Genomic DNA, 8,871 nt, shown 5'->3' with positions numbered 1-8,871 from the left:
CTGGCTAATCCACATAAACCAGTATGTGTGTGTGTGTGTGTGTGTGTGTGTGTGTGTGTGTGTGTGTGTGTGTGTGTGTGTGTGTGTGTGTGTGTGGAATGAAATATCAGTGCTTTGATACCGAATCTCTGTTAACTTTGGCCAAGCTGAAGGATTCTGGGGATGCTTGCCCGTATGTTCCTGTACCCCTCTCTCATATCCACCCACAGACATGGGTACACAGACACACGAATATTTATTGACATATATAGGAATGCACACTTACACAGTACAGTATATGAACCCCCACCTAGTTCCAGGTCACTCAGTTCTAAGTCAATGGGGTTTCTTTTCTTTTGAACGAGATGGTGGAGAGAGTGAGAAAGAGAAAGAGAAAGAAAGAGAGATTCCAAGTGAAGACAGTGTGAAGGGCTCTTGTGGTGAGCAGATATCTCATGTATCTGAGAGAAAAGAAGGAAAACACAGCTCCCACTCTCCTCTTTTTCTCTTTCTCTCACTTTTTCTGATGAGGAATAAAATCTACTTAAAGGGATAGTTCACCCGAAAGTGAAAATTCTGTCATCGTTTGTTCACCTTCTTGTTGTTCCAAACCTGGGGTGCATTTCCCAAAAGCAACTATGGTCGCAAGTTCCATCATTACCAACTGAGTTCAACAGAACTTGCGACCATAGTTGGCTAACAATGCTTTTGGGAAACGCACCTCGTATCACTTTCTTCTGTGAAACACAATAGTTTTAAATAATGTGGTCAACATGCTTTTACATGCAATTACAGTCAATAAGGACTGACGCTTTTAATCTTCAAAAGGACACAAAAGTACCATAGAAATTTCATTAAAGTACACCATTTGACTTCATCGGAATAATTCGCTCTCATTATAATAAAAAAGAGTGGCCACTGGCCAGTATATTATTAAAACATTTATTTTTATTTTTTTATATTCATGTACTTTTAAATACAGTTTTTCTGACTCTAATTTAATATGCCGAGACTTCTATAATTAAACCATTTGTTGGTTGATTTCCCCCAATAAGTGTAAATACTGATTCTATTGACCATTGCTTGGCTCAACCAATGGCAAGGGCTTGTGGCAGGCCTATCGTTTGGCCAACCAGTGGACGATGGGGGATCTGTCTGGACACTAGTTGTGACACACATTAGTTGTGTTCGACTTTATGCGGCAGAGACTGTGCATTTGATTTGAAGCAGTGCATGCTGGGATCAAGAGACCAGACTTGAGACTTGGCTCCAACAGCAAGTCACTGTATAACGTATGCCATCAGAGTACCCCAAGAGAGATTCGAGTGCCAGTCGGCTTGGTCATTCTGCACAGTTTCTCCAGAGCGGCTGTACAAGCTGTGATGACAACTCGTTTCACGTGTTTTTATAACGGTAAAAACTCTTTTCACATAATCCCAATGTTATATTTTGTCATGTTTTATCAAAATGGAACCGAAAAATATAAACCGACATTATTGATATTTAAATAGGATAGGTTAAATGTTGATCTTTTGCATCTAATCCATTTCATCTGTGATAAAGTATGCAAACACCCATGTGGGTCCCTGGGGGAAGTGGACATGAAATTAAAATTCACCCTATCTATTTTCTAAATGCATATTATTTATCTTATTGTGAACAATTCATTCTTTTTTTTTTTTTTTACAATTCAATTCTTAATCAAAATGTCATTAATCGATCATCCATTGAAATGGCAGACTTCTCTGCCATTTCCGGGCCACTCCAAAAGTTTTGTCTGCATAAGTCAAGTTAGTCCCTTTATTACAATCGACCTCAAGCTAGCATTCATATCTGCCATCAACAACAGATGGATAGAACCAAGTCCCCATCTATATTTTTTTTTCTTTTTCGAGTATCCTCTTTACTCTGATGTAAGTCACAATATAAAAAACAAAAAAATCTGTTGCTACTTCCATTTCATTGTAACTGTAACTATATGTTTAAACACACTGTGTGTTAGTGTGTGTGTGTGTATGTGAGAGTGTTGGTTGTGTGTGTGTGTGTGTGTGTGTGTGTGTTCAAGTAGCGGTTATTCATTTCTTTGGTTTAAAATTTTCATTTAGCTTCATTTGTGTCTGAAATGATTTCTAGTTTGTTGCGTTTATCTCACTTTGCGTTCATATGTCTATAGCAAACTAATTAGATCTGACGCAGTGTTAACAGCGAGAGAGAACAATCAGAAACAGCAGCAGTAATACGAGTACATAGGTTGCAGGGGGGGGTAAGTGGATTGTAGGACATTCATTTGTTTTCGGGGGATGGAGGGACGGTCCTGTAATGAAAGTTGTATAAACAAACACCTCCTCCTTTCTTGAGGAACCATCAGGGGGTCCAGAGCCAGACTACGATCCCCTGGGACCTCACACCTCTCCAGGTCAGCACTTAACAAACTACCCCTAATTTACACCGCCAAACCCCCATATTAGCTTTACCCAGCAGCTACAGTGTACACTGACTCAAATTAACACACAAATTACGTTCACTAATTGCTTTCATACTAAACTTTGCCTCTCCGAACTGCCCTGAGTTTGTTTCCAGCAATTTGTTGTGCTGTAATAGAATAATTGAATCCTTTGGTAAAGAGATCAGTTATGGATGTGTTGTCCGGGCTACAGGATTATTGTGTTTGTATATGTGTTTGTGTGTGTTTATGCTCATGCCAGGTTGGGTCGACCCACCTCGTCTCTCACGGACCCCTGGAGGGGTATGTGGTTTTGCTGGACTCATGTGTGGATATTGGGGTGGTCTGTACCAAACGCTTTGAGTCTGGCTGACTCTTCCCTCACCTCTGCCTTATCAGTTGAAACTGACTGCTGAAGGGAGAGAGGGCATGCTTCTCAAATAACAGTAAATACCGCACACACACATGTATGGACTCTTACAAGCTGACAGAACCAATAAATAGGAAGTGTGGATCAGAAGTGGACATGTGGAGAAACTTCCTGTGCGTATGCTCATGGTCACTGAAGCATGGTAACCCCTGAAGTTATGAAAGGATTGCATTCCATTGGTCAAAGAGCTATGGAGGGAAACATTTAGTCCACCTTAATAGTGTGCAAAGTTATCCAAAACCTTTTTTTTAATGATTAGTCTGCTTTTCATTACTGGCATAAAAACATGAAATTTTGAGCAAAACTACACTCAAAAAATGATTTTTTTCGAAGTTGTAATTAAAACAAAGATTATTTAAGTATTTTTAACATTTAAAAAATTTATTATTATTTGTGAAATGCACTAGCAATTTCTTTTTTAAAGTTGTTTCAAAGGAAATCCTACCAATTTATTTTCAGTGAACATGATGTAAAGAGGATGTTTGTATCCCATGACTCAGTGTCTGAAATCTGAAAGTGATATTAAGACAAAACACAAAACAACTGTCCTTCTTTTGTGCCCTTGTTACAGTGTAACAATACATTTGAGTACTGAGTAATATTAATTATCTACATGTACTTACTATTTGGTTAGGGTTAGTTATATGTAGTCATGCATAATTCATAGTTATAAGTAACAAAATAAGTAACAAATAAGTAAAGAATTGAATTAATATGCTGCTTAATCAAATGAATTGCAACAATCGCATATCCCCCAATATAATGCAAATTCAAGATAACTGCAAGATCATTGTGGCAGATGAGTAGCGTTGCAAGGAGAAAAAAAAGTGGTTTTAGAAGTCAATAGATATGTAGAACTTAATTCTATCACTGGTCTGTAGTCTGCTTTGCAATCAAGTTTGTCAATCTGTAAAAGGAAAATTAGTATTCTTGCATTCCGTCAGTGCTACTTTTTAAATGTTGGTCTATGTAGGACTTCAGACGAACATCTGTAGTCACTGCATCATACACTGGCTTTTCAGTGTCTTGCAGTATTATTACAAACACATCTTGAGACGTTTTTGTTTTGCTCCCTTCAGTTGTGGTCTGTCTAGCTATTTTGTATTCAAAAACACATCCGATGTGAACAGCTCCATACTCAATCTGTGTGAATTCTGTTTATATATAAATATATATATATATATTAGTTGTAATCACTGAAAAGAAAAGTTTCAAGTATGTGTGAATGGTCAGACTCATTCATGCATGCAGAGAACTACCCTTTTGGCTGAATCGTTTTAGTATTGAAGCCATAGATTTGACAAGGACATTATAACCCCCACCCTTGTGTCTTGTTATCTGAATGGTACCAATCCAGAGCAGAGCAGGAACTTGTGAACTCTGCTGACATCAAAGTGTTTCATCTTTACCATCATCAGAACATCATCTCATTGGTTTTGCTTATCAGCTCACCTGCTGGGCTACAGGACCCCTGTCATTGCAATTTCACACTCTGGAAAATACAGAAAAATACAACAAAAACCCAACAGATTATTCTCTTCTTCTTGTTGTTTTGTGCTGTAAAGTTAATTTAAACAAAATTATCTATCTATCTATCTATCTATCTATCTATCTATCTATCTATCTATCTATCTATCTATCTATCTATCTATCTATCTATCTATCTATCTATCTATCTATCTATCTATCTATCTATCTATCTATCTGTCTATCTCCGTCCGTCCGTCCGTCCATTATTGTGACTCTCTTGTGGTTAGGGATTCAAAAATATCTATAAAATAGTTTAATTATATTATATTACTATATGAATAATTATGTTTGCTTAACTGTACTTTGCATATTTAAAACAGGTGATCCTATCCAAAGTTTTCAGAGGCTTTAACATAATGCTCCAAACTGAGGAGAGAATGTCACAAGAGCGACATTTCTGTAGTACAGAATAAAAGACGCTACATCGATGTTTCCCTTTTGAGACATCCATGTTCATTTAAAGGCCTTGAACTAAACCAATGGTATTTCCTCTGATCAGGAGCAGTGGGGACAGGTTCGCCTCGACAGCGGCTATTTTTAGTCCAGCAGGAGAAGAGCTCTGAGATGACTCAAAATTAGGGCAGCGTCCAACATTCTGATCAAAACGGAGGAAATCCAAAACCATCTCGAGCATGTCCATAACTGGAGCGACCATTCGCCTGAGGAACGGCCTTTTAAAATTACAAAGCACCGAATCAGAAACAGGCAACATGGATGCCAGGTCTTCAACCAGCAGCCGTATTTGATCTCTGTCACTGCTAGTAGCCAATGGGGCTTCTCTGTTTGTATGTCTGGAAGGGTAATTCTCACAAAGCAGTGCAGATTACGGAGAAGCCATTATTCCATTCTGAAAGAAACAGCATTAAGATTTTCCTGTACATAAACTCCAGGTATTAACTGAAGAGTTTAGTCTGGTAGCATTTGGACAGCTATTAGAATAATGGAAGAGCATTAGCATTGAAGTTAGATGACTAATCAGTAGCCAGACATGTTGGTAGCATTCAGAAGTGCATGGCAAGCCGTCCCACAAGCCAATTGTCAACCTTCCCTGATTCAGATACAACATTAGCATCCAAAGAAAAAAGCCATTTGTCCATTGTCCAAATTTCCATTTGTTTAATAATGTTTAAAAAGTCCAGTGTTCAAATATTTTGGAAAGAAAAATCTTTTTTCTTACCTGTGCATGAGAGAAAAAACGAAAATTAGATCTCCTCAAGAACTCTTTGATATCATGATTGTTTTTCCTTTGATTTGTCACAGATTTGATTAGATAATTAGTCTGCAATTCAGTTTGAACACAAACATTTCTTAGCCAATTCTTAAAGGCTAAATGATCAGTGCCTTGCTGTCTATTTTTTTTTTTTTTTTTTGGATTCTCCTTAGAAATTGTTGGAAAAGTGTCTGAGCCAATGTTGATGCTTAATCAAAACATTGCTAAGGACTCTATTCAGTTTCCTGAGCTCTGAAAGACCAATAGCATTTTCCTCTGGCCTACTATTTTTGAAGTTTGGATGAACTTAAAGTTGAAACCTTTATCTAATGCAGTCTGTTTCCCTAAAGCATGTTGACTCTACAGGTCTCTATTTACTTTATTGAGGGGTGAAGACGACCCCAGGTCAAACCAACCTAAACATCTGAACTTAGATTAGAACGACTGATACTGCCGCACTTTATGGGACATCCTGAGAACACTTTCCCAACTCTGCCCCCATCTTACAAATCACTGTCTCCACTCAAGCAACAGAAATAAGGCTCGGCTTCCTGCATGCGCTGCAGTCCCAGAGGCCTTTCTCCTGTAACAAATGTTTCCTCTTTAAAATAGCATTTGTTTGTATCGGGTGTCTGATGGAGGAAGATATTCATATGGTTTCTTCTCAGAACTCATTACTGTGAACAACATCACCTGCACCTCAAAAAGAGGTCAAATAAAAAAAAAACTCACAAGCCAAAGAAATCTGAAGCTAAATCTTCATTATTATTATATATATATAATTTTTTTTAGAAAAACCTTATATGTTAACAAACGAGATCAGTAAATGTTAGTCAACAGAAAGCTGGTTTTCATATACAGCAAGAGAGCAGCAGTAACTGTTTATTAAAACCAGGAATTCAAGCAGAAAATCTGAACATAAATATACAGGAGAGAACTTGCCACATGAGGTGTTATATCTCAGAAATGTAGGTTTTGATAACATTTTCCAGCTACACACATGGTTGGGGCAAGTTGTCACATATTCATTTGGTGCAACTGACTACATAAAAAGCATATTGTATAATAGGCTGTTTAGCACCAGGTTCCGAATTCCTTCATGTAGTAGAGAATGTCACTTAGAAAGGGTTGTAAATATGTAACTTTAAGGGCAAAATGAAAAAAGAAGAATTTACAGTTAAAATTATACAGTAGCACTACAAGAGCACTCCCAGAAGTCCCTGTGTGTTGAATTATATTTTCATCTTAATAGTAAAGTTTCTTTTCCATGTTGTGTTGCATGTTTATTATTGGAATATCTGCTAACACTTTATTTTTATGCTCCCCCAACAGACATTCTACTGACTATAAGTAACTTTGCAAGTATGTCAACTTATTCTACTAACCTGAACCCTAACACTTAAACCTATAGCCTTACAGTCTACTAATACTCCAATGAGAGTTATAGTTGACATGTAGTCGTAAAGTTACTTAGTTAGTAGAATGTCTAAAGTGGACCATCGAAATAAAATGTAACCCAAAGGCCTTCTTTTTTATGGTGATTATGAGTATGTTTTTAAGTATAGGTACAAATTTAAATAGTAGTTTGGTATATTAATAGGATATCAGTTAATTAAAAGCAATTTTATGAAATATTTTTCCTGTATTTTTTTCCTGTAAATAAAAAGTGTTTTTTTTTTGTCAGAAATGTTATTAGTTACAATATCTTATTGTAAATAAGAAAATATTTAACAAAAAAATATTTTGTAGAATACAAAAACGCTTTTCATCTGAACCTTTTTGTTTAGCACTTTAGAAAGTTTTTTTTTTTTTTTTTTACTATTCCTCATGCGCTATGTGTCCAGAATATGATGTGATGCATTTACATTCAAGACATTTAGAAGACTTGCAAAAAGTTCTTTATCATCAAATGCAAAAACAGTTTGAGAAAAATGCTTTTAGATACCTTTTTATATATTTTTTTGTCCGCAAAAGAGCTTTCCGACTTTCTCTGTCTCTTCATCCAAGATGTCCAAACTAAAGGCATCTTTGCTCGGCAAGTGTCCTCCACCCAAAGTGCCCTGCTTGCTATTATGTGTGTAACCCCATCCAGCTGTCTTGCATTCACACAACACAAACTGGACGTCTCAGCACGAATAGCATAGGCCCATGGCGTTTAACAGCGGAGAGGAAAAGAGACATACGGAACAGTTTCAGAGCTCTGATGAACAGAGAAATATAAAAGCTGCGGAGATTTATGGGCTGAAGAACGCCAGAGCAGCTTCTGATGGGAGCAGCCTGCCTGTGACTTCTCAGATCTCGGGAAGTTCTGGGTGGATGATCAATTGCAAAGTTTGAAATCGCTAAACAGAAACTGATGGTTGGAGCGATTGAAATCGTCCCTTTTCTCTGTGTCGCAAGACTGTTAGCATGTAAGGTATGTTCTGGCTAAACGCAGATCCTGTCTTCTATCTCTGGTAGACCTGTCCAGACCTTTTCCCACACTCTTTTTTTGTCTTTCTATCTCTAGTTCCTGTTGTTGGGAAGTGTGCCAGCTTGACCAGTGTGGTGCCAGAAAGACTTCACTGAAGAGAGAGAAGGGTGAGAATGTTTGAGAATGTAAGGGGAGTTCACTAGGAAAAAGGATAACTTGTAGTAATAATAATAAAAATTATAATAGCAATTATGTGGTTATTAAAATCTGATTTGTGTTCTGCTGCATGGATCATACTCTCTCTCTCTCTCTCTCTGTTTAATCTATCTCTAGCTACATGATCTTCTTTAGCTCTCTCTGTCCTTCTGTTCTGTGGTCTACATTTTGCTGTTTTTGCAGTCTTTGATCTTTTACTGCGCTCTCTTTTCTACACATGCGCTCTCTCAATCTCTCTCCCTCAATAAGTAAACTGTTTTTATCTCCCTTCCACCTTTTTTTATTCCCATCTTCCTTCTTTTAATGGGTCTCTCCCTTCCTGCTCTTTGGTTTGTTCTAGAGCTGAGATCTGGCAAAGTGGTGAAGCTATAACTCTAACAAAAATGGAACACTTTATCATCTTTCTCATTGAACAGATGACGCCATAATCTCTGTGTGTCCCAAAAAAAGTGTTCATGAGAATGTGGCGCTTTCCTCAGTTCAAACGGTTTCTCAATTTGAATATCAGTAGTGGTTACTGGGCTAGTTGTCACACTTTTTAGGTCAATTTCTGAAAGTCTGGGCTATGAAAAGCTTCTTTTTTTTTTTTTTTTTATCACCATTTCCTCCATTATTGCCCAAAAAAGGTAGTGTTGTTCGCCACTTTAAGT

The sequence above is a fragment of the Rutilus rutilus genome, assembly GCF_951802725.1.
Source record: "Rutilus rutilus genome assembly, chromosome: 20".
Classification (NCBI taxonomy): Eukaryota; Metazoa; Chordata; class Actinopteri; order Cypriniformes; family Leuciscidae; genus Rutilus; species Rutilus rutilus.
Note: the sequence above shows the minus strand (reverse complement) of the source record.